Source organism: Emys orbicularis, chromosome 8, assembly GCF_028017835.1.
Source record: "Emys orbicularis isolate rEmyOrb1 chromosome 8, rEmyOrb1.hap1, whole genome shotgun sequence".
In the NCBI taxonomy this organism is placed as follows: domain Eukaryota; kingdom Metazoa; phylum Chordata; order Testudines; family Emydidae; genus Emys; species Emys orbicularis.
The window spans coordinates 104,021,148-104,047,134 of NC_088690.1; the positions used below are offsets into that span (position 1 = coordinate 104,021,148).

A 25,987-nucleotide genomic window follows, 5' to 3' on the forward strand; every position below is an offset into this window, starting at 1 on the left:
AAGCTGCTCGAAGAGTTAACCTGCTGCCGACCTAGCATGTGTGCATTTAAAAATTACTTTTCTTTTATAGTCGCTGTTTGTTTGTCTTCCTTTCTCCTTTCTTTTGTAACTGTTCAGTCTTGAATAACATCCACATGTAAATGCTAACCTAAAGCTAAACAAGTAATAATTATTTCATTTTGAGAGCTCCATTTAAATGTTTTTCACATTTTACTGAGTTAAAATAACTCCGTTAAATAAGTTGCTTTTTGTAATTAGGCATAAGTGTCTGTCAAAGAGTCTTACTCTTTTTTTTGTTTTCATTCTAATAAATTAATGCTTTAAAATATGTGACCATTTTTGACATTTGGACAACATTTGACCAATATTTGACTGTTCAATAGAACAGTTATTTTTGGGCCAGTGAAATGAGCAACCCTTTTATTAGATGAAAATAATCCAAAATTTAAATGCCACACTGAGGAATAACTTCCTGTGCGGGAACATTTATTACAACCAGCCAATGGTTGGTGTGACATTGGAGTGACTCAGTTCCTTATGCTTCACTGCTGCCAGTGAATATTTTCACTGGGTTACCTGTTACCTGGGTTACAACTTCTGTATCAGGCATCCACTTAGCTGGTGACTGGTGGCATTAGGATGCTTTGGTAGAGGGAGAAGGTATTCAAGCAATGCCAGGGGTTGCTCTACTTCTCTTCTCTTCCTTAGCATGCTTCATTCTCCCAGAAGTTTCTACTGAAGGTGGATTTCTTTACAACTGCATACATATTATTTATCATTTACACCTACACCAAAACCCATCCCAGGTAAGACGGGAAGAGAGAAAGCCACGTACGTGACACGACGAGCGTGCTGCTTCTCCTTTGCTGCTTTGCCAACATAAACAAGAAGCACCTGACAAGAAGGTAGGATAAAAAATAACCAATGGAAAGAAACAGCGATCTAACTCACCGTGTGGGGAACCACACATAGTAGACCCTCTAGGTACTGACCCTTACTCTGCGGGGGGAGGGAGGTGTGGGAGGGCTATCATCCACCTCTGCCTGACCCTCATCCACTTTCCTGGACACTATGGAGAGCTTTCTGAAGGGTTTAGAGTCTGCATATGGGAAAATTGTGGTTGGGAGCAGAATGTGGGGATATGTATTGTTCCCAGACACCTACCAGCTTGGGGAATCCACTCAGAAAAAAATACAGCTTGGGACTACCTGAACCAGCCCCACTCCATGCTGTGAGAGTTGCAGAGCAGCAGCCAGCAGGGAAAGCCGTGCTGATAAGGAGTTGGTGGGAGAGTAGCAGAAGGTTGGAGAAAGTGAGGATAATCCTGGGCTTGGATTGGGAGTGGGCGACAGGAAGAGACGGTTGTGATAAGAGAGAAGACAGAGGGAAGCTGTGAGGGGAGAGATGTAAAGGGAAAAGGAGGACATGGAAAAACGCAATGGGCAGAGGGGAGGGAGGATCAATGAAGGTTGGGAAACCCATGGTCAGGGAGGGGAGGGAGGCTGTGCAGCTGAGGGGTTGTAATGATAAGCGAGGGGTGGGACAAAGGGACATCAACAAGCCAATGATAAACTATCCAGCATCCGTGTTTCGGAGTTGAGCAAATGATGATCTCAGAAACTCCTCCCTGATCCTGTTCTCCGCGTGGGGGGGGGGGGTGGGGAGGGCTGCTGGGCCTGCTATTCTAGATGGATTCTCCTGCATCCAGTTGGGCAATAGGGGGACTGGAAGACCCTAACTTACCTGTTGGCCTTCAGCTGTAGCTGGTGTTGACTGCTTTGGGGCAAAAGCCCCAAGGGTTTGTGGATGTCCATAGTCTGCTCTCAGTGAACTTTTCCACATGAGTTACATTAAGGTTTTCATTCTTTCCTAAAAGTCCATGGGTTTGGTAGGGCTTTGTTTTGTTTTTTAAAGGAACTCTGCACCAGGACCTCCTCACAGCTTCTCTCTCATTCAGGCCTGTTTTCTCTCCCACCACTATATTTGTAGAAACTTTCTTTTCCTATTCCCTACAACTCTTTGGCATTAACTCGTTCTTCCTTTACCTGCCTTTATCCCTTTCCTGTTGGCTTTAACTAACTCATTAGTGTCTCTTTTTAGCTTTCCTCTCCAAATGTTTCATATCATCACTGGCAACTTTATGAAATTCATCCACTGACTGTTTTGAAGCTAGTAATGAAACAAAGCTGAGTTTGTCTGAACCATTTTGGGGTCCCGACTCTTTTGTTGAACCTCCAAATAAAACTCTATTTGCTTAGGTGCATGGTTTTTGTGATGGGTCTTGCCATTTGGTTTTGATTTTGTAACACTTTACATCTTTTCAAATGTCTCTCTCTCTCTTTTTTTTTTTTTTACTCTCTCATAAGAAACACCTCTTCTATAGGTGTCCCTTCTGCCTTTCCTCTCATTACCTTTATCCTTGCTGAGTCTATTCTATCTGTTCCCTCCTCTTTCCTTTTTGTTCTCTTGCCTCTATATCCCTCTCACCTCATAGAAGAGCTGCTTATGCCGTTCCCATATTAGCAGGGCTGATTGCTCCCTTTAATCCATATTTGCTTCTTCTACCAGTGTTATATGGGAAGTAGTATGTGATCAAATAGATCAGAGCAGGCTCAGTGGTGTGGGAATACATTGTCAGTCCCACCGGGCTTCAAGGCAACACAACAAAATGATGGGATGTGACCACAATGCATGAGTTTAGGGGTAGTAATTAAATGTGAAATTCCTATATGGAGACAATAAATAATAATAATTAATAGTACTTCTTTAAAATGTGTGCACATGTTTACAGTAGTATACAAGGCAAACAAAGCATTAGCCTTCTGTTCCTGAAAGTCAAAATGCATAGTGCACTGTCAAAATGAAGCTTTGGGCCCATAGGAGTTAATAAAACCAAGCGAGGTTGTTTAAATATGATCACACACAGTTATGGTCTGCTAGATAACTAGAAAAGCAATTAAGGAGAATCCATCAATGAGAAGACCTATTGGAATGAAAATGAAACCCAAGATTACTATTGTTTACCTTAAGCTTCTCTGGACTCAAATTACTTTTTGTTGCTTCCGTATTCAAACACAAAGATGAGCAATTTAATCTAATTTATGTCTTTTCAGAGCCTCCCGAAGGGGATGTTCATTTCCCAATCTGTCTTATTTTTACTCATCCATAAAAATGAATAGTACACTGGTCAAAAGAATACATCATTTTAATATGTTCTTTCACTTACAAAATGTGCCATTTGTAGTTTCTCTCCAACGTTTTTCTTTCTTCTCTGGACCATTATGGGTTCCCCCAAAAGACCATCCGAAACAAAATATGTATGTTTGTGATAAAGCTGTCATTAGAACTTGCATTGCATTATTTTCTGTAAAGGAATGTGGTGATGTTGGTTAGATTGTCATTAATTCCTCTAATTAAAATGTATCTGCTGCATTTTTTGACTTTAACAAATGTACCCCCCACACTGTTGGAATGAAGCAGATCTCAACAAAACCAGATAATGAGTGAAGTCATGTGTTGAGATTGTTTCTGTGGCTTGAGAGTTCATCAAGGAAAAATAGATTTCCTAAAATGATTGTTGTATAGTAATTAAAGTGTAAATATCTGTAAATGCAACTCCCGCCACCCATCCACCCCAACCCCACAGCTTCTATACTCCACATTTAATTTTAAAAATTAGATTATCAATGGTTTCGCGATTGAAGAAATATCTGTGGGAATTATTCCGCCACCTTTTATTCACATTGAGTAGAACATTACTCCACAAGTGCACCGTTAAGGTTGTAATTTGAGAATCTGATTGGTTGAAGGGAATTCCGAACCCATGCAATTAATAATTTGTCACCGACCTTTAAAGGGTGCTACTCCCCTGTGATCCCTGAGTGCAGGATCTGCACAAGAGGTAGGGGGTGGGGATTCTTACTTCTTTCCCCTCTCCCAATCAAGCATGGCCCTGGCTGCATATGGGCTAGACAGTTTAGCTCTTTTTCTCCACATTTGTCCTCATTTAACCAAAACCTATCAAGTCCCAAGCGTTAAAATTTAGTACAAAGATTAAAAATATATCTATTCATTTCAGATTGTTTTGTGCTGTTTTTGTAGCTACTATAATTATCCTAGTGTTACTAGGGCATTATCTACACTGATCCTATGCAGCTGCAGCCTCTTGAATAGCTGAGTTTGGCCAACAATCCAATGACAGATAATGCAGCTTCAGAGATCCATGGGAACAAGGCTGATGGATCATGGATCGTGTTTTCTCTACATCTTATGGGCAATTACCATATGGGTCAAAACACAGAAGCTGGCTGCTCACTATCATGAACTAAGTTCTTTTCCTGCTGGTGGTGTGAGAATTTAATCCAAAATCATCAGGAGCAAACAGCTGATGTGGGGAAATAAGAAAATTACATTTACTGGAGGAGTGGGAGGTGCTGCTTGGTCGCATGTTTTTCAAATCAGAAAAATCGAGTATAGCGAAACAATCTGAGATTTGCATTTCACTTCACAATGAGCAATGCCGTTGTGTCTGCGTTGACTGTTGGACAAGCCTTGCAGATGCAGAGGCTCACCTGAGTCGGACATTGGTGCCCAGAGCAAGAGGAGAGTGGACTGTTCTTATTCCCTGCATGGCAGCCCACGGGCCGGAGTATTTGTTGTTAGATTGCTACTTCACCCATCGCAGGGACATGTAACGGGTGCAGAGTCTCCTTTAGGTAGTAAGTTCACAGAGGAGCTCTGCAGACATTCAACTGCTAGGGAGGAATATTCTTACACCAGGCCCTAAATGCATCCACCACATTTCAGAACAGCTGCTCTGGGTTAGCTCTAGAATGAGGATTTGAGCCTATAGAAGGTTCTGCTATTTTACCCTTTGGTGCATTTAATGATGACGCAACATGATTACAAAGTACTTTCAGATTTGCTGGCAGGAATTCTGGGTCCCATTGACTTGAACACTTTGCAGGATTCAGCTTTCAGCTCTTATTGTGACATATCTATGTTTTAGATACATGTATGAAAGATTAAATAGCCTGACAAAACTGGAGGCTTTTTTATTTACAAATACAATGTAAAAATATATGTGCAGCGGCCCAGACTGATCTCAGCTACACTGAGATGTACATCTGGAATAACTCCATTAATTTCAATGAAATTACACTGGATGCATACTATTGTCATTGAGATCAGGACCTGGCACTGCATCTTCTCTTGCACTAGGTAATAATAGCACTTACAGATTTTTCTAGCATAATAGCAAAATGTTGTTATGCATAAGCTAATTTACAATTTATACTAATGTGGGGCTGAATTCATCCCTGGTATAAAACCATGGAATTCCGTAGAATTTTAGCAGGAATGAAGTTCACCCAGGGTGTACTTAACTGGAGTTGACAAATATTGAGGAAAGAGTGGATTTGATTCTTAGGTGCTTTTGAAAATTTGACTTTAGATATAAAATCCCACTTTCAAAGGTGACCGAGGCACAACAGAGATTCTTAAAGGTAATTATGTGTTGTGGCACTCAGTATCACTCTAACTGATTTAGGAGGCTAATTCTAATCTTCAATGGGATTTAGGCCATTAGGTGCCTAAATCTCATTGACTGTCAATGGGTTTTTGGCTTCTAAGTGCCTAAATTCCTTTGGAAAATTATACAGACTCCTAAATCAGTTAAGCGTCGCAACGCTGAGTGCTGCAACATCTAAATACCTTTAAACATCTAGGCCTAAAATGCTTTTGAAAATTATACCCTTAGCCAAGCTGCAGTTAGCACAAAACCCAAAGGAAACAAAAGTGGCTTTATGCCATCTTTTTGACTCCTCTGTTCACAGGCCGACTGAGATCTGTTTTGGCCCCTAGCACAAATTAAAACATCTTCAGGTCTTCTCTAATTTATGCCCAGCTGCCTATGGCCCCAAAGGCCTGTTCTAAAAGCCAGAGTACAGTGGCATGCCAGCCAAATCCCCTACCCTAGAGGCTGCAAAGGAGTGTGTGCAGCCAGTATTCTGGCTTCTGCTCAACTCAGGGATCATCCTTTTCAGTTGGAGTTCCCAGCTAGCCAGATCTGCCAGCTTTATAATCTCTTTGTGCCAGAAGACCAGCTCAAAAGGTCCATGGCAGACTTAAGAAATGAGCTATTATGTTTAAATCAAATACAGTTTAAATCTCTTAAGGTTAATTATATTTACAGCAGTATTATTTCCTTATATTTTCCCCAGTAATTTTTTAAGCTAATCCATTAAAAGGGATTAAAATTCTGTTTTACTTGCACATTTTTGGATGTTCATTGCTACCGTGCCGTCTTTGCTGTGAAGTCTAAGTGTCATTGATCTAAAAGGTTGAGACCCAGTTTAGCCCTAAAGGCAAGAATAGCAAGCCCTGGCATATGTGTGTGGTAAACAGTTTCATTTGGTCAATAGTTTAATTTGATCTGCAACTTAATGACATTTTAAAGAATGCAGTGGCCTTTCTGCTAGGCTGTCTGCCATCATTTTTTCCTTGACATGGCAAATAAAGGCTCACTAACTCTAGAAAGAATTGTCATGAAACATGTCCATCAATCTTCATAAAGAAGCATTATGCTGTAGATTTATATTAACTCTGAAGTACATGCGGCATAATTGAACTGAAATGTGTGCAGCCCCTGATAGCCTTGTCTTGAGAAATCCTCATCATTTCCAGCTTTAGTTCTTTTTATGTAGTCTTAATTCTTACCTTGCATTTTCTGTTATCATTCTTCAGTCTGTAGACAAAGCTGGGTATATTATTTTGAGGAACTCCATGGAGAAGCCTATATTTCTTGCCTAAAGAAAGGGACTAAATGTGCCTTGGCATCAGATAAAGCACACACATGAAGATACAGCCTATCATCTAAATGCCACAGAGCCGCTTCTGGTTCAGTTGGCTGTTATTAGCCCTGTCTAGCAAAATAGATCATAACATTTCATATTGCTAGTGCAAGATAAATGTTATGGTGGGTGCACTTAGAAAGTTCATTCTGATTTTAGAGTTTTTACCAATCCCAGTAGTCTACACATTTGGCTATCAGGAATATTGATGGATTTGATAGTGCCTCTGAAAATGTAATACATTATACATTGGTATTGATACAGGAACACACCCTCCCATGTAGCTACATATCCTGCACTCTATGCATATTTTGGGAAACAGTGGGGATAAATGAACCTTTGTAAATGGTTTGTTACCTTGGATTAAGTGAGCCGCTGTAAAGTCCTCTTTCAAAGTTCACTGAAGTAAATGGAAAGACTCCCACTGGAGTTCAATGAACTTGGGATCAGACAGTGTGTGCAGGGAGTGAAGTTACTCTTTCAAGTTTTAAAGTGATTAATATATCCTCCCTCATCCAACTAACTTCTTAAAGCACGCATTTCTCTTGTATCTGCAGTGTTGTTGTAGCCATGTTTGTCCTAGGATATTAGAGAGACAAGGTGGGTGAGATAGTATCTTTTATTGAACCAATTTCCATTGGTGAAAGAGACCAGCTTTTGAGCTTATACGGAACTAGACCTGAAAAAGAGCTCTGAATAGCTTGAAACCTTGTCTCTTTCACCTACAGAAGTTGGTCCAATAAAAATATATTACCTCATCACGTTCTCTGTTGCTTTCTTAATCATGTCAATGCAAATACAAGGATCTCACTGCACCATGACCTACAGAACCTGCCAAAGATTAGATTAAAATCCTGCAACCCTCTATGGAACCGTATCAAGAGCCTTACACCCAACTTTGATGCTGAGGCTCAATGGAGTCTCACATGGAGCACTTCAACCGCTCAAAACAAACAGCTTGTCATTCATCCTGTTGAGGAACCACAGGGTTTGGATTTATGTCGGAAAGTCTGGTGCAGATTGAATCGCATCAGGACATCTCATGGGAGATGTGGACAAACTCTCTTGAAATGGAAAAATGAGGCAAACACCTGTATGTGACTGTGGTCACCAGGCACAAACGATAGAGCACATCATATTTGAATGTCCCCTTTGTTCTTTTGCCGGCGGCCTGAAGGACATTCACCAGCTCACTGCTACGGCAATGTGCTAGCTATTAAACCTAGATATAAATTTGTAGTTGTTGCTACCTACCCAAGCCATACGAAAGAAGAAGACAACCACCTTCTCTCTATCATTTCTCTCTTGTTAGTTTAGATTCAGGAATGGCTTTTGGTCCAATCATGCAGTCCTTGTGCATGGGAGGCTCTTATTGATTTGAATTCCATGCCTGGAGAGATTGTATGATCAGACTCAAAATAAGTAAAGCAAAACTGCTCTGCTCATCCTTACTAGCCATAGCATAAGAACCAAGATTTGTGTCTTTGCGGTCATTATTTATAACAAATGAAATAAGACTGACTCAAGTATTCTTAGAGAGACAAGATGGGTGAGGTGATATCTTTTATTGGACCAACTTCTGTCGGAGAATGAGACAAGCTTTTGAGCTTACACAGAGCTCTTCTTCAAGTCTGCGTCTGTGTAAGCTCAAAAGCTTGTTTCTTCAGCAGTAGAAGTTGGTCCAGTAAAAGATATTACCTCATCTACCTTGTCTCTCCAATATCCTGGCATCAGCACGGCTAAAATATTCTTGTTGTTTATAACTGCTTTAATTCTCAGACTTTCCTATGAGCTCTCTACATTTTAAGCCTATGATCATTTTAAGCCATAACATTAGTGCTGACTATCAGTAAGAGAAGAGGGGGGACGTCTCCACACCCATTTGAGCTTGGAGATGCATTCAATTTGCACATTAGCTCACTTTCTCTCAAGATCTAGAGACCTAAAACTCATTGGCTGAAATCCTGAACCCACTAAAGTCAGTGGGAGTTTTGCCATTAACTTCAGGGGAGTTGAGATTTCACCAGTTGATTTTTAATGAGACTTGTGCTCCTCATTCACATAGCACTTTTGAAAATCCCATCCACGATCACCAGCTGAAGGTGGATACTATGAATTCTCATGGTCAGTCACAATGGTTTCCTTTTGCAGAGCATACTGCCTCTGCTAGGGATTGAGTCGTCTTCACCGAAAGCTCAGTACATAGTGCAAGATAATCACTGTGCTCAGCCTCTGGAAGCCTTTGCCTTACCCATTAGAAACACTGGGTCAATATATTGAAACATAGACTGAAGGAGCTTTGTTTAGCTTCATTCATGTTTACCTAGTACCTGAACACATTTTAGCATAACTATATCCCAGGCTGAGCAAGCCTGTCTGAGTGAGAAGGACTCCAAGTGCTTGGACCTGAAAGGCTTCCCATAACGGTGTGCTGTTCTAGGAACTCCTTAAATGTTTGAGATTGAGATACCAAAGGATAGGAACAGATAAAAGTGAATTAGCTCCTTAAGCTCAGATCATTTGAAATGCAGCACTTCAAACTGCTGCCAATTAAATGTAGAATGTTTTTGCTTGCAGCCTTCTGATTGAAATACTCCAGAGGCCAATAATATTGAACACTACCGATGTGTCAGTTGAATACCCTCAGCTTTGTGCAAGGTGCTGGAGTGAATTTGTTAGTCAGTAGATTCAGGGACTTGGCTGAGATAATGCTGCTACCACCTCCCTTTTGGCGGTCACGCCTGCAGAGTATATGGTGAAATGATTGCTAATTGCTTCTTTTTTAAATCTTCAGTCAGGTTTGATGATGTGTGCAAACAACCATCCAGTCACCTGAGATTTCATATTGGCTTCAGATCCCTCAAAGGAGACAGCTCTAAAATGTTCAATGTGTTTAAGGAAGAGCCCAGGGTCAGATTGTGAATCTTTATTAGAGGGTAGATGTTGCTTCTGTTTTACTAGGTCTCAATGCTACCATATTTTTAAGCCTTGGCTAATACTTCTAACTTCCTCAGTGATGTTTGTGTCTCTCAATGTTGTTTTCTCTAAATCCTTATGATGGCTTTTTTTAATCCATGATTGTTTTGGGCCTGGCATGAGAAAAGGGAAGAGAGATCTTCTGGAAACTGGGCTCCTGCCATTTCTGTTTAGATTTAAATACAAATATTACCATTTCAGTATTTTAGAAAACTGGCTTATGCTGCCGATGTGAGTGTGTGGTTAACTGTCTAAGCTGCACATGCACAGTTAATTTCTGTGCTGATGTTGAGTTAGGCTAATTAATGGATTTCATAGTCCTTTCCATTCAGAGAAGTGTCATGCAAATCTCGTTGATTTTGTTTCAGTTCACCAGAGTTTTAACCACCTGAGTTTCAGTTTGAATTTGATTTCCTAAAAGTCAATACACAAGTCAACTGAAACCACCAAGTTTTGCTAGTTTTTCACTCAAATTCAGCTCAGATTTGACCCCGTATGCAGCGGGAATGATTGGGAGCTGGAGTTGGTAAGGCATCAAGTCGTGCTAGAAAGCCTGAGCTAGGTGGAAGTGTGAGGGAGTATCCCCCCACAATGCACCATTCTGAAACCCGAGTCACTTCTGGGATCCACTTTTCCCAGAGTAGCTGCAACCTTGGCCTAAACTCTTTCTTTGCACATTCACCATATTAACATGATGCAAGCAGCGAGTATAACAGTCCCTACCAAAGTGCTTGACAATACAAATAGAAAGACGTGGTCTCTGCTCTGCGGCGTTTACAATCTAATTTTAAGCATGACCCAGTGAGTAGAGTTAACAAAGGGTAGGGGAGGGCAACATAGGGAAGGACAGGGGTAACAACAATAAGATTAACTGGTGCAAGGGGGCAGAGTTGTTTTCTTGGAAAGTAAGTGAAGATGTGGCAATGTAAATGAAATTGGTGTGGCTTTGGGGATGGGGAGCTCGGGGTTTGGGTGTTTTTGGTTCAAACTAAATAGGCTCAGTTCTTGCAAGAACAGCATCAAAAAATGTGGGGGGGAAGGAAACAATTTATTATCATTGGCTTATTCATTATGGGGCATCATGAAATAATTTTTCCTTGCCAAACAACTCCACCTTTCCATCCTAATTTATTCCCATATCTGCAACCTTTGTATCTAGATTATCCACTCAGACCAGCCTACCTTGTGGGTGGAGTTCTTCTATTTCTAATACACAACTCAGATTTTCTGCAAGTAAAAATATTGTGGATTTTTGTTTAAATCATTTTTGAGAAAAATAGGGGTTTAAATTACAGCAAGAAAATGTTTATGATCTCAAATACATTTTAATCAGCCCAATAATTGCTTGAGAGGTTTTTATAACCTCGAACGTCATGAGGTTCACTGAAACCAAAGTGAAACTTCACAGCGTATTTGGCTCATATGTTACAATATATGGGTAATAGGACTGTTTACTTCTATAGCTAACGTACAATTATCATGTCCTGTCAGCATTTCTTGGTTTATAAGTAGAGCTGTGTAAAGCATCTCGCAATAAAATTGAAACTTTGGAATTGTAGGGTTGGGTGGTTTTTTTTGCAAAATACAGAAGATGATGGGCCAGAATACAGATAGTGCAGTTGGTAGATATAGTGCCAGATGGAAGTTTGCTAGTGAGTGATAGGCCATGTCAATAATGTATTCCACTATATTAGTCTGTCCAAGGCAAACTCATAGCTGGAAGGAGACTGCTGGTATCCTATATAAAGGGGTCAGGCCCTGGAAAACGAGCAAGGGCCTATAAGCTTTTATGTCTTTTCATGAGGTGGGAATTTTCTTAATGTTGGGACGAATGCTGTGTGTGCCTCAGTTTCCTCTACGTACTGCATGTATAACTAGGTGGTGGGTGAGACACTGCAGCCCATATTCTTAATAGTTGTATGATTATAATATCGTTATGACATAATTACGATGCATTTTGTACAAGATGGGTCATGTAAGGTGTCTTTGGAAACATTATGATTTGCTGAATATGATTATCTTCCATGTATGCATGTATCATTTTTGTATCTGAAGTTATGAATATTGACTGTGTATCTGTATTTCACATGTAGTCACACCCGGGCAACACCCACTAGGCAAAATGCATCCAGTCTAGACAGCTGGCTGTGAAGGGCCTAATCAAGGTAATGGGCCATTAGGAAAAACAATAGGCCTGAGGAGAAGCTTATCCCGCACCCGGTGAGCCTTCTTGAGAATGCTCCAGACAGCCTGTAGGGAATGGCTGCTATGACTCAGCAAGGTATGCAAGGGCATGTGACCAGGCCACATGACTCTGGACTCCATTTTGAGATGTCTGTATTTTTCCACAAACTGGTCTGGGAACCAAATTTAAAACAAAGGGTCCCCACCATATGCTAAAGCTATATAAGGCAGGGAGTGACATCATCTGTTGTTCTTCACTCCCCATGCAAGAGGACTCCTGGAAACACCTGAGGAACAAAAGGCTGAATTTGGGGAACTGCTGGACCCAGGCTCAAGGGATTTCTAGCCTGTGTATAAAAACCTGTGGATCCCAAGCTGTAAAGCTTGTGCCTTGAGACTCTGCAAGCCTGCTTGTATCATCAGTCAGGATGAGAGACTGTTAATTCAGATCCTATCCTTCTAATATGTTAAGCTTAGTTTGCGTTTTTGTTCATTTACTAGGTAATCTGCTTTGATCTGTTTGCTATCACTTATAATCTGTCTTTTTGTAGTTAATAATCTTATTTTATCTTTTAATCTAAACCAGTAAATTTGGAGTGAAGTGCTTGGGAATCTTAGCTCAAGGGGAAAAGGTTGTTGCATTTCCTCTCCACATTGAGGGGGAAGCGAACTGGATAATAAATGCATACCGCTCGGGTTTTGACCAGGGCAGGACTGTACAGCTCTGGATTCCTAGGCTGGGAAGCTGGCAGTTATTTTGCCTGTAGCCTCTCTGTTGTTGGTTCATGCAGAGGCTGGTCAGAGAGCCTGCATGTAACTGCAGCTGGGTGTGTCCCTACCTGTGTGGATGCTGGTGGATGTGTAGGACCGGGAGCGGGTCTGCAGCTTGTCACAGCAGCCCAGTGTGAGAGGGAGCCCAGGCTGGTGAGTCAGAGGGCTCAGTGGTACCCCAGTTCCAGGTGGCAGCCCAGGGGGAACTCGTGACAGTGGGAAGGGTTGTTTACTCCTGGCAGAGTCTCGGCAGACAATGGCCAGACATCTGCCGCCTAGCAACTGATGCCCAGGGACTGCCAACACCCTCTGTTAGGGACCCAAGGCCTGATTTTTTTTTCCAGAGGTGCTGAGCGCTCAAAACTCAAAGTGAATCATTGGGAACTGCAGGGATTCAGCATCTTTGCAAATCAGGCTCTTCATGTTTAAGTTTAATTTTTAGTGGAACTAAATACCAAAATCTCCAATTTCTGCTTTTTCCTCTTTGATCTGTGCCCTTTCAGTGCTTAGCTTATCCATGGGCTATGCCAGAACAAATCGTATGGGATTGGTCCTCTGATCCATACTTGTGCTCTTTCTCCATGCCACCACACAGGGCCAGTGTTCCATAAGTAGGCTTTGCACTCATGAGTTAAAACAGGGGTTCTCAAACTGTGGTTCGGGACCCCTCAGGGGGTCACGAGGTTATACCTGGGGGGTCGTGAGCTGTCAGCCTCCACCCCAAACCTCGCTTTGCCGCCAGCATTTATAATAGTGTTAAATATATAAATAAGTGTTTTTAATATATTAGGGGGGGTTGCACTCAGAGGCTTGCTATGTGAAAGGGGTCACCAGTACAAAAGTTTGAGAACCACTGAGTTAAAATGTGCTAGTGGACCTTCCTTTCTGCTTCATTTTCAGGAGGCTGCAGATCTTGGGCAGGAAGAAGTTGGGATGAGCTGTGAAAGAAATTGTCAGTAGCTAGTTAAAATGGTTAACCATTAAAATTGAATTAAACTATTGCACACAGCTACCAACATGGCTAAAAATAATGTTATTGGTGCCTACAGGGAGGGCACTATGAGTATAGGGGTTGACTGTTTCTTTGAAGTTACTTGTTTTTGAATGTTTCAGAAATGTGTCTCTCTCTATTTCCAGAGTGAAGAGACATTAAGTGTTCTGTTGTAGATCTGATGAGCTGAGTGTTGGGGAAGGGAGATTCTCAAACCCCACACACACACACACTTCCCTGAAATTTGTGGAGATTTGGGCACCTCTCTCCCTTAGACACCATTGAAAATCCCAGCATCACTCTTTGGAAAAGAAGCATTTTTAGCTTTCTTAGGGCTAGTCTACACTTACCCGGTAGTTCGACGGCTGCGGATCGAAGTTCCGAGTTCGATTTATCGCGTCTGGTGTGGACGCGATAAATCGAACCAGGAAGTGATCCCCGTCGACTGCGGTACTCCAGCTCGGCGAGAGGAGTACCGCGAAGTCGACGGGGGAGCCTGCCTGCCGCGTGTGGACCGCGTCTGAACCGCGGTAAGTTCGAAGTAAGGTATGTCGAATTCAGCTACGTTATTCACGTAGCTGAATTTGCGTACCTTACTTCGACTTGGGGGGTAAGTGTAGACCAGGCCTTAGTGTCTGACTAGGCCACAGACGCTAACCACGCTTGTCTTATTAAAAATTGTTTAACAAAGTAGAAGAAAGATTTGTATTATTTGCAAATAACGGCTGCAGGCCCTGAAAGCAGCTAGAGGATACTGATGTAACGGTGCCCTTGATGTAACCATTTTTCCCCCTTTGAATCCTGGCAGGAGTCTTTTATTGAATGAAAGCAGTAATTCCCATAATGTGTTTTACATCGCAGTATTGAATTTGTAGACGATCAGCTCTAAAACTGCCATAAGCACATTGCTTAAGTGACAAGGGGAATCAGGTTCCTGGTCCCTCGGGCCTCCTCAGCTTTGATTAAGTGAATGAAAAATAGAGAAAATATAAAGACAGGTTTCAGAGTAGCAGCCGTGTTAGTCTGTATCCGCAAAAAGAACAGGAGTACTTGTGGCACCTTAGAGACTAACAAATTTATTAGAGCATAAGCTTTCGTGGGCTACAGCCCACTTCTTCGGATGCATATAGAGTGAAACATATATTGAGGAGATATATATACACACTGTATATATGTGTGTATATATATACACACACATACTCTGTATGTGTGTGTATATATATCTCCTCAATATATGTTTCACTCTATATGCATCCGAAGAAGTGGGCTGTAGCCCACGAAAGCTTATGCTCTAATAAATTTGTTAGTCTCTAAGGTGCCACAAGTACTCCTGTTCTTTTTGCAGAAAATATAAACAAAATCAATTTGGTGAAGGAAGAGAAACATTGTGGATGCCTGAAAGTTGCTTGTAAACAGGGAGTGACACATGATGATTGCTTGAGCAGTTATGAGAATAGGCGATTAATGTCACCCATTTGACCTATTGCACACAACAGTTCATGAATTTGCTCTGTGGAAGGAGCTGTTTCTTCACTCACGTGAAAGATTAAACAAAATCATCCAACTATTTCAATAGTAAGCATATAAAATTATGGAGCCATAGCAGCAACTTTTTGAAAAGATTGCATTTAGTTTTCTATACAGCTGGTTTTTGGCTACCACCAAAACAAAATTATTCCACCTGAACGCTCGTGATTGGTCTTTGCCGGAGAAAAATGTTTGGGTATGCTCCTTCGTGAAAGAATAGAAGTACAGCATGTCACGTCAGTAAACGTTGCCTAATTTTTATTTATTTATTTATTTTATTTTTGAAAAACTTGGTGTACAAACTTCAGATTTGATTTATTCCATTTTTCTTGGTGGGCATTAGTGACTCTCAAATACTTTGGAGATAGTTGGAGGGTTACTTGAAGAGTTAGTTATTACACTTTTTGTTTAATACCCGTGAACTCCTCTACCAGCCTGTGGAGTTTACAGAGTCTGCAGATTACCAAACATTGTTTATTAATTTTGCCAAAAACAGAGAAGGCAAGACCTAGACCGCAACTGCGGTGCTGCGGTCAGGGTATCAGCCCATCATAAACTCTGCTGGATCAGAGAAAGTTGCTAAGGTTGAGGAGATTACAAAAACAGGAGTGAAGAGAGCCACAAGGACTGTAACAGCTTCAGAACTTGAACACTCAACTCACTGAGTCTGGGGAGCTTATGTTGCAGAGAATCAGGCTTTACCTCTCTGATGTAGAATTCATAAACTTAACACTCCCTAGACCTGGTAAGTGTGTCTAGTCAGGAGCAGAGAGCCACACCAGACCTGGGGAGCCTGGAAAGTTTATATGCTCTAGGTATAGAGAGAGAGCCAGTAGGGTCAGCCTCCTCAGGACTAGAAAGGCATCTGGGCCAGGAAAGGAGATACCTACCAGTTCTAAGGAACTTACAGAGTATGGATGTCTTTCAGGAGCAAGTAGGAGCTGTGTGAGCTAACACTTCTGTGCAGTTTATAAACTCTGCAAGAGCAGGACTCTAGTCAGAGGTTCTCCCAAACAGAACTTTTAAGATCCAAAGGGGCAGTGTTTCTAATGTTTCCATATGATCCTAGACCCTTGTTGGCTTATCTTCACTTGTCCACATGTTGGGATCCCTATCCAGATGTTCCTGCCACTCCCCCCATGTTATCACCCTATTGATGTTTCGAGTTGGGTATAAGCCTGCTCATTTGAGATGGAGGTCAGGGACTTTTTTCTGATGTTCACACCCAAATAGGGGATTGGTTTATACAAGTGTTGGATCATATACAAATATGTACGGTAACAAGATTTTTCTTCATTCACTTCTAAAATAACACTGATGTTTAAACATAAGAACGGCCATACTAGGTCAGACCAAAGGTCCATCAAGCCCAGTATCCTGTCCTCTGACAGTGGCCAATGGCAGGTGCCCCAAAGGGAATGAACAGACAGGTTATCATCAAGTGATCCATCCCCTGTCACCCAATCCCAGCTTCTGGCAAACAGAGGCTAGGGACTCCATTCCTGCCCATCCTGGCTAATAGCCATTGATGGACTTATCTGCCATGAATCCATCTAGCTCCCTTTTGAACATGGACATTAATGCTTAAATAGTGTGGCTGTTAACAGGAAGGAATGATGGGCCCTTTATTCAAATGTCAAACGCTTGTAGTCTGAATGTTGCTGAACACTTGCTACTGCCAGTGATTTTTTTGGCAAGGCCTTCTTTTAAAAAGTATTGCTGGAAAATCCTCTGACTAGTCTTTCAATTATTTTACAAAGTAGTAAGCCAGACATTAAAATAATCAACATATGCCTATGTACTTACACTAGCTAGGCTAAAAATACACAGGCTAAAAAGTACACGAGCTTTCATTCTTCATGTTTCACTCCTACGGCCTCGAAACCATTATTCTCTCCTGTGGGGAGGGGGGGATAATATAAACAAGTGTCTGATCCTGTGAATGTGCTAAGATCTCCTGTAAAGGTGGCATGCCATCAATTTCCATTGAAATCAACATTGCAATTAGTGTCTGGTTTACTACTTTGTAAAATAGTTGAAAGAATAGTTAGAGGATTTTTCCAGCAATACTTTTTAAAAGAAGGCCTTGCCAAGAAAATCACTGTTAATTGCAACTATTGACTTCAGAGGGTCCTAGAGCCCGGGCTCTAGCCCGAGTCTGAACATCCACACCTCAGTTAACCAGCATGAGCCCAAGTCAGCTGGCATGGGCCAGCTGTGGGTTGTTAATTGCAATGTAGACACACCCTTCCTAACGTGTAGGAGGTGCTCAGCACTTTCCAAGATTAGTCACCAGATGCAGCTAAGGGTACGTCTATACGTATCCGCTGGTTCGGCGGCAAGCAATCGATCTTCTGGGATCGATTTATCGCGTCTTGTCTAGACGCGATAAATCGATCCCAAAGTGCTCGCCGTCGACGCCGGTAATCCTGCTCCGCGAGAGGAGTAGGCGGAGTCGACGGGGGAGCCTGCCTGCCTGCCGCGTGTGGACCCGCAGTAAGTACCTTTAAGTTCGAACTAAGATACTTCGACTTCAGCTACGTTATTCACGTAGCTGAAGTTGCATATCTTAGTTTGAACAGGGAGCTTAGTGTGGACCAGCCCTAAGTGAAACAGACTAGAGGGAGAGTAGGTCTGTTTCTGTAAGGTTGTTTCTGTGATGGGGCGGGGGGGAGGGAGAATAGGCATCTGGCCCTTATTTTCACTGCCTTGCACTTAGTCATTTACAAATGTGCATTTTGGATATTGACGTTTCTGATTTGGTAGTGAGTGTTTTTACACCGACTTTGCACAGGTATAAATGACGACACAAGTTTATAGGAAATGGCTAATCTTTTTTACATAAAGCCTTGCTTAAATTGTGTATTTATCTCTCTTTTAATTATACAAATATATGTTTAGTTTTGCACTGTGCTGAGAGAGAATTCATTAGAAGATCATGTGATTAATTTGCACCATTTAACTTCCTCCTTCATATAATGCTAGCTCTACTATAGTGAAACCCACTCTGAAAAAGCGACACCTTTTAAAATGTCAGTTTCCATTTAATTGTGCTTGTTTCAGCAGTTTGGATGGATGCTCGCTACTTCAACCAATACTGCATATACTGCTGAGAATGTGTTGTGTGCACCCCCTATGCCTTGCAGGATCCTCCTGAGAGAACCTCTGGTTTAATATTTGTAAAAAGTGCCTTTTAAGTTTTGTACTGCCAAAAATCTGAATTCCCCACTACTGTGCAAATAATTTGGAATGAATGATTTTGTAACTTGAACATTACTAGTTTCGGTCCCATAAAAAAGCATATTTAATATAAACAGATCACCGGACAAATTGTTAGGATGATGAAAGGTTTTCCTGTAGGGAAGTTTGTTGCTTATCTTAAATTTGTAAGGGTTGGTTGGTAAAGTGGTGCAGCAAAAAGCTCTGCATCAAGCTGACTTAATTCTTGGAGTTTACTTCTGATGACTGCCCCAGGAATAGAGAACTGGCTGCTAGATTACAATCCAGTTGATGCAACCCAAGCTGAATGATTTGCCTATAAACCATGTTTAAAGAAAGAGAGAGAGTAACATTTTCAAAAGCACCTAACTGACATAGGAGCTTAACTCCCAAATGCAAATATAACTGGGGCACTTACGAACTATGAGGCCAAAAGTCTTTAGGTGTCTAAAGATGCACATAGGTGCCTGGGGATGAGGGTGGACCATACACACCTAAACTCCATTGATTTAAATTAGAGTTTAGTGCCTAGGCTTTTTGGAAAATCCCACTTGATGCCTGTCTGCGTCTTTAGACACTTAAAGACCTCTGTAAATCTGGCCCCTGAGGCCCGTTGACTTTCAGTAAGATTTAGGTTCCGTTTTGGAAATGGGACTAAGCCACTTTTGAAAATTTTACCCATAATATTGTCTGACTAGAAAAATTCCTCCTATAGGATTGGGTTGTTTTGCTGCTTCATTAAAGTATGGGCAGCTCTGTGATGCTGCCAAACTCAGACCTCTGTGCATGAGCATATTTGAATGTTGGAAGGCTCGGGGCAAAGCTAGAGCCAATGCCACCCAGCATAGCAGACCAGGTGCAAGGGAGAAGTATGCTGCAACCTAGCAAGGGGTGTCGCAACTTATTCCCCTCTCTTCTGAGCAAGAGGGGAGCAGGGAAGGAATTGTGATGGTTTTCTCTCTAGCCTACTATTGTGCAGCTTGTCGTCTGCCTGGCTAATGTTCTCAACTGCATTGTCCAGGTGGCCTCACTTTACTGATGAATTATTGCATGGTTGCCCAAACACTAGTTTCTGGGAATAGTGCTTATTCATTTTAAGTAGTCCAGCTGAACCCTGCGAGTAAGCACTATAGTCCTGATCCGGCAAAAGGATTCAAAGGCATAAATCCCATCTATGCAAATTGGTTTGCGAGCCTCTACCTGTAACCGGTAACAAATGTTTTGAGGACTGGGCCATTCATTTGCAAATTATTTAGAATGAAAGGTCCTATATAGCAAGCAATTATAACTCTTTCAGAATAATGCTATGGCACCTGCAACAAATAAACTGCGTTTTGAAGGATATGTGGATGAAGCTCGCTTGAAAAATATGACACTGCAGTGGATTTATTCCAGCTGTAACACAGTGGAAATATCAAAGGTGCTTTCATTTAACAGTCCAGTTGTACATTGTTTTCTTTTTTCCAAAGTTTTGTCCTGTATGCGTACTGAAGGGGAAAAAAATGAAGTAGAAATTTTTTTTCACTGTAGGTAATATGTTCCATATGAATGATACCACAGATCACAGTTTTGAAATGAAAAAAAAAATCAAATCAATTTTCATATTGAAGTTTTGCTAGCAAATTATAGGAACAAACACCCATTTGAGTTCAGAAATCGTAAGGACATGAAATTTAGGTTTGACACAGTGCAATTAATGTGTATTTTTAGGTGGGTTTAGTGTTTATTTTATTCTGACTCCTGTGTTTACCTGCCTGATATATTTTTTCCAATTTTTTCATGTTTGATGAAAGTGAAGGAAAATGACCAATACCTTGATTAACTGAAATTCAATTGTGACTTCTATGATTATGCTAATCTCTCAGATGATTCATATTTTTGCATCTTCTTTGACTGACATCTATATTAAACCTTGAAAAGGAATTTTATATTTTATGCACAGTAACGCGCTATATGTTTAGTCAGATTCAATCAGCCTCAGTGGTTTGTAATCTATTTCACAAGCTGGGAATAATGAGCCTCTGGATACATGGCTAAACAAATTGATATGAAAATGGTTTTATATATCCTGCCTATGGTAATGTGCCTCGCTTCCTTCTTCTGGTAAGTAAATTTAGAGTGCTTCTATCAGTTTGAGTAGAGCCAGAAGAGGAAGTAATGCTTTAAATTTCAAAGTATTACATTTACAGTATCGAATCACAAGTTATGCAGTACTGCTACCAATTTTCTGCTGTTCTTTAAGGTCTTCCCTTTAAGAAAAAATGAAACCAACATAGCGTAAATGCACACTGTGTATAACTAACTGTTGTTAGCGCATGTATTCCTGAATTGGCTCTGGTAGGTAAAGTATTTGCCTTCACATTTTACAAGGGGGTTAGAATGTTAATAGAATGATCTATGGGGCCATGTGTCTCAGTGATAAATCCATTAACCTGACAACACTGCAGAAAGAGGTCTTAATATACCGAAAGCTTGCGTTCTCACTCCTTTTTTTGTCTAGTTTCTTTCATACTTTTTTTTTAAGGCTATGAACACTAAGTTCAATAGTGCAGCTGTTTGTTAGCAGAATAGGGTGCTTGTACAGTGTCAGTGTTACAAGAATTGCCTGGCTGTAAGATATATGACTGGCTTCTGGCAAAATAGTTTTTGCTTTCAACTGCCTGTAAGAAACATGGTGCTGGAGAAGCCTGGCCAGATGTGTCTTAATGTTAATTTCTAACAGTGGTCAGCAGTGAGAGTGACACTGTCCTTGATGAGTATTGAGTCGTCTTTCTGAACTGTCCTGCGTTTCAGAACAGCGCTCAGTGAACATGTGTCCACCTTTCCAAATGACCACCATAACTGGCACAGATTGTCATTCTTCTGGGCTGTCTTGGCAGAGAGATCAAGGAATGAACAGACATGACAATACAACGACTTTCAACAAATTGGCGGTATTGTCTATACATTCCATAAATTGGAACTGTTTCACGAGAACAGCATATTCCATGCACATTATGAAGTGTGTAGGAGGCAGCCTCTGTTTAAGACATGCACGAAGGAAAAGAGCCCTCTCTTATCATCCAGAGCAGCTGTAGAGCTCACTGTGAAATGTGCAGCAGTTTTCCTGGCACCTTACACGACCCACAGAGACTCAGCCAAGGGCTCCTGCAGAGAACACCTATGCAAACCTTTTGGGTAGCCATCCATGTATGTATAGGCAGTGCAGACGTCCATAGATGCACACTTAATGAACTTAGCAAAACCATACAAAATACGCTGTGCAGAGGACATATGGCAATCCAACTTTAACCAGAGTACCCAAAGGCACTTTCCAGTGAAAGCCAAATAAATGTTAACTTTCTACCTCCAGCCATTCAGCTGTAGTATGGGCGAGGGGCTGTAAAATGCAAAAAAAATATGTTTTTTCCTCCCTCTAATCTCCTTGTTCTCAAAAAAGGTGGAACCATCTTGTTAAATTACTAAACAGTTTCGCTTTGGACAATAGACGTGCCTGGAAAACTTCTGCCTGAAAGGAGCCCATCAGAGGAGTGAAGTTCTGGAACAGCCTTCCAAGGGGAGCGGTGGGGTCAAAAAACCTAAATGGTTTCAAGACTGAGCATGATAAGTTTATGGAGGGGATGGTATGATGAGACTGCCTACAATGGCATGCAGCTGATCTCCAACTGCTGACAGCAAATATCTCCAGTGGCTGGTGATGGGACACTAAATGGGGAGGGTTCTGAGTTACTAAAGAGAATTCTTTCCCAAGTGTCTGGCTGGTGGGTCTTCGCCCACATGATTAGGGTCTAACTGATCACCATATTTGGGGTCGGGAAAGAATTTTCCCCCAGATCAAACTGGCAGAGACCCTGGGGATGAAGGGGGGGATCGCCTTCCTCTGCAGCATATGGGGCATGGGCCACTTGCAGATTTAAACCAGTGTAAATGGTGGATTCTCTGTAACTTGAATTCTTTAAACCATGATTAGCGGACTTCAGTAGCTCAGCCAGAGGTTAGGGGTCTATTATAGGAGTGGGTAGGTAAGGTTCTGTGGCCTGCAATGTGCAGGAGGTCAGACTAGATTATCATGATGGTCCCTTCTGACCCTAAATCCCTTCTGACCCTATGACGTTTAGAAAATGTATAAGTGACTGAAAACAGCACTAGAAACTGTTCCATTGTAGGCTAGAGCTACTATAGTAAGGGAATAAATGATAAAGATATCTTATCTGCAAGGCGAATTAGAAGCACTAGAAAAAAATGATCCACCACGGTCTCATAAACAAAGGAGAGTATGGTGCTGTGAGAAGATAGGTTACAGAAACAAGGAAGAGTGACTTTTGCACAGTAGTAAGTTTTGTTCTCGAAAATTTTATGAGATTGTTGGCAGAGTCTTATTCTTGTATACATCATGCTTGTGGGAGCTAGATAGCTTTCCAATTACATTACATCTCTACTTGCTGAAAAAATGGATTAGTGTAAATGTAGCTATGGTAAGACATGTTGATTTTCTGCTTGTTCAGTATAAGAGATTGGAAGTGTCACATTGTTCTGACTTTATTTCCTTTTGATTAATTTCTGTGTTCTATCGTTAGAGTAATAGCCTTTGAGTAACATCCGTCCCTCCTGCAAACTGTTCCATAATAAACTGGAACGTTTAGGGTCACATTTTTGCTCTTGGTTACAAAATTGTAAATCCACGGTAACACAAATGACTTTCCTGGCTTTGCTTTCGATTTACACTGGAGTAACTGAGAGTGGGAAGTCAGTTCTGGCTGTTAGAGTAAATGTACAGAGAAAGCTGGCCTTGGAATTTTATATAACAGTACAAAGTAAAATTATAGCCCCAGGGTGGCAGCAAATTACATGTTCAGCTATTCAGCTTCAGCAAGTGCTCGGAGAACATGGACAAGTCCCTACTGTGGAAAGGTTTTCCTTTTTAAAAAAAAAAAAAAAAGCTCTCTGCATTTATTAAGCTTATTTTGTAAATGTACTTTTCAAAGTATTAGTAATCCTCTCTTTCCTTCAAATTAAGGACATGTCCAAAGCCCCTCTGTACTTAGAAGTTCCCAGTACACTACAGTTGCAGAATCAAAGTGGCTGCATGGTATATTTGTTCCACACACCGTATGAAATAGGAACGCACTACTTATTTTAAAACTGATAGTTCTTCTTTTATAAGTTTTTGTGACCATTGTAATGCTTATTTAACTATAAAGAGGTGCTTTTCAGGCACAACCCTGCTTTGGGGGCAGTGCACAGCCATACCTCTGCTTGGTCGCACAGTCCTTCCCCAAATTCTTGGTGTGCGTAAGTCAGGGGGTACACATGCAGCCCCACCCTTGCTCTCTGACTTGATGAAGTACCAGTTGTTCTGTATTCTCTTTCCATCCTCTTTTGGTTGAGGGTTTAGCAGTTAACTCAGTCTCAACTAGCCTCACACATACAACAAAAACCCAAGGCCATTCTCTGAATGACAGCATGCATATCCAATCATTGTCTTCTGAACATCGCCTTTCTTTTCAGCTGCTCAGTGGACTCTCTTACATTTGAAACAGCCCACATACAGCATGGCTCTATAATGTCTCTTCCTTTCTATATTCATAACCACCTGTACCTTTTATAGTGCATAATTTTTCTTTATGAAATTACATGCTGGATCCAGCCATTGCATTTATTTACTTATTGTCCCATATAACATTACTTTTGAGCATGAAAGTGTTTTAATGTTTTTTTAAATGATTTGACCACTATGATGTAATACTGTAATGCAGGATGCTCCTGTGAACATAGTCTGATACCCAGATGGGAATAGTTGGCTCAGGATTAGTAAGGATTGTTTGAGCACCATTTAGCATCCAGCTCGTACTGGTTATAACCAAAAGTTTCTGCTGCTGTATGGCTGCTCAGCAGCCTCTGAGAAATGAAGACCCATCCCTGGAAACGCTTACACGAGGGCTTTACTTTACATACCCTGAGTAATCCCAAGGAGAATACTCTCAGTCCATAAAAGGAAGCATGTGCATAGGTTTTTTTCTGGATTGGAATGTGAAGTGTTGTTCTTGGGGACTAGATATCCACATCATAAAATGCCACCTCACTAGTTAGCAATCCTGGCAGTCTCCACAGACAATCCCAGTATTCAAATGGGCACAGGAACTGTCCCCTCACTTGCAAAGGTAGTCTCTCCAGGTCAGGACTGAGCAACAGTGATATCAAGAAGCTTGCAGTGCCTTGCTGTGTAGCTTTGCTCGTGTGGATCCGCAAAAGACTTCAATTTCCAGAGCTGTCAGTCCAGTGCAGCATCATTCATGAGCCTTAAACTCATCAAAAACAATGAAGGCTGGATCTAGGAGGATGTATATGTGTTGCAAAGTGACAATATCCTTTAATGCCCTTTCATACTCTGACAGCAGCACTCATACTAGAGCAGAAATGAAGGGCAACACGTGACACCCTTCTGTTTCACCAGTCATTTTGAACCACAGAATAATTAATGTATTTTGAGGGGATTTTAGACTATCCTTAATTCACATCCTCTAGGAGGGATATTTTTATTTAATGTTCCTCCACCAAACTGTCACTCAGATCAAGTAAATTAAGGAGAGACACTTTTGCATTAAAGATGATTCCTCAGAGCTGAATTAAATGGTTTCTTGTTTACATGTGGCAGTACTGTGGCGTTTTATTGAAACGGGAGCTTCCTGCTCCGTTTAATTTTTGACAGTAAGGCTTGGTAAGAAACATTAAAACTGGTTTGAATGCTATCAGTTGTAAAAATTTGGGGCATTCTGACGACAAAATTATTTTCTCAATTACTTAGGTTCCTATTTAAAGATAATATTTGTGGTGTTCTAAGAAAAATATGAAATACAAACAATGTTTGGGAAGTTAAAAATAAATAAATCCTGGCAGCTAGGAAAAACCTCTTATCCCAAGAGTCTGGCACAGAGCAGATGAAATTGGATCTGTTTGCTTTGTGCTCACATATGCTTTTTAAACAGAGGTCTTAGTCTGGCATCAGTAGGAATTTTGCCTGAGTAAGGATTGTACAATCAGGACCCAGTGAATACTTGAAGTTTATCAGCCATTGCTAATGCAACAGTTACTAGAAAGAAAGTCTGAGATGGTGCCAGTCAGTTACTTGTTAAACCAAGGTAATCAGTAGAGTGGAATGAATTTTCATTAGTGTTAATGTACTAATGAAGAATCAGATGGCTAAAAAACCTAACCATCAATTCTTAGAAGAACTCCAGACAGGGCTGGGATAGCCGAGTCTCACCCTAGTGCAGCAAGCAATCAACATTCAATTAGTCGAGTGCTTTGATTAGTTGATTAAGGAACATCCAGGTATTGAATATGGATGAGATTCCTAAAACAACGTCTTCAGATCAGCAGATCTATTTTGTCATTAAACCACTTGTCCAGCAAGTTTAAAAGGTTTACAATTCATGAATATTTATGCATTCATTTATTTATAGCCCAC

General features: G+C 41.1%; 1 protein-coding gene across 1 annotated transcript in view; it reads left to right on the forward strand.

Annotated features, from left to right (window-relative positions):
- Nucleotides 1–25,987, forward strand: part of SPOCK1 (SPARC (osteonectin), cwcv and kazal like domains proteoglycan 1) — a 507,458-nt gene that overhangs the window by 216,244 nt on the left and 265,227 nt on the right. The window lies entirely within an intron of this gene.